Source organism: Austrofundulus limnaeus, unplaced genomic scaffold (genome assembly GCF_001266775.1).
Source record: "Austrofundulus limnaeus strain Quisiro unplaced genomic scaffold, Austrofundulus_limnaeus-1.0 Scaffold298, whole genome shotgun sequence".
Lineage (NCBI taxonomy): Eukaryota > Metazoa > Chordata > Actinopteri > Cyprinodontiformes > Rivulidae > Austrofundulus > Austrofundulus limnaeus.
The window spans coordinates 234049-235478 of record NW_013952700.1 but is presented as its reverse complement, the minus strand read 5'-3'; positions in this window follow the sequence as shown (position 1 = coordinate 235478).

Here is a 1430-nt window from a genome sequence, read left to right as displayed (position 1 = left end):
TGAGGGTGACTTTCCCATACAGAGCAGCTGTCTACAGTCATGTTCAGATCCTGCTTTTTATATGAACATTTGAGTTCATGACCGAATGAATGAGCACGTTATTTCCTTAACTTTACGTCAGTGATGCTTCTTTGATGTTGAGTCTTGTAAGCAATACAGAGCTACCTGGATATTTGCATTTATTGTTGTCAAAAAAAAATTAAAAACAGGCAATAAAGTATTTGTGTCTGTATGCATCTGTCTGTCTGTTGGCATATTATTTCATAAACCACTGGATGTAGTTTAATAAAACTCTCAAAGAAAAAACTGATTGTTCATCTACAATTCATTACCTTTTGGAGTGAGTCTGAATTAAGATGTTCATTGCTGGTTATTAATTTTAGCAAACACAAAAGTGTCTTTATCTTGGTCACTTTAGCAGATGTTGAGCTCAGATTTGGTTTGTTTTCTGAGAATAAAGAACAAACATACTTAAATTACTGCACATTACATAGCATCTATGTATATGCCTATAACTTGGGTTCAACTGGATTCATTTGTTAGCAAAATATCTCTTAAACCACTGAACAGATTTCAGTGTAACACGGTAAAATGTAATTCATAAAATTTTTTACAAGGTTTAACCAAAATCTCATATCATAAGATGATTTCAGTTTAACACTTTGGCATAAAAGGGGGCAGGCAATATGCCGAAGGAAATTTTGTAACTGATTAATTGAATATTAGATGTAGTTGTATTTTATACTTCCTGATCATTGCAGCCTTTAAGTTTGAACAGAGTGAGAGTTGGTGTGTCTTATCATGTGTGCTTTCTTTAGCCTAAACAAAAATGAGTTATGTTCTGACGTCTGACGTAAAAGGTAACACCTCCAGGGGTGTAACCAGAGAGAGATGTACATTATAAGATCAGTTCATTATTTTAATAGAAAGAAGTTGTCGGTGTGTTGCAGAGTCCCTGCTTTGAGCAGATCTCCTGTGTTTTGTTTTGGTTTAGCCCAAGGTCTTACAACCCCTGGTTAAAAGTATGGAATCACCAGTCTTGGATGAGCACTCATTCAGACATTTCATTCTGTAAAACAAACTCAGATCAAAAACATGATYCAATAATAAYGTCATTCCAAAGTGCYACTTGTTGGCTTTCAGGAACACTCAAAGAAATGAAGAGAAAACATTGTGGKAGTCAGTGAATGTTACTTTWATTGACCAAGCACAGGGAAAAAATATGGAATCACTCAATTCTGAGGAAAAAAAGTATGGAATTATGAAAAACAGATAAACAAAAGACCATTCAAAATAAATCACTAGTTTTTAGTTGCACCACCTTTGGCTTTTATAACAGCTTGCAGTCTCTGAGGCATGGACTTGATGAGTGACAAACAGTATTCTTCATCAATTTGATGCCAACTCTCTTTGATAGCAGTTGCCAGATC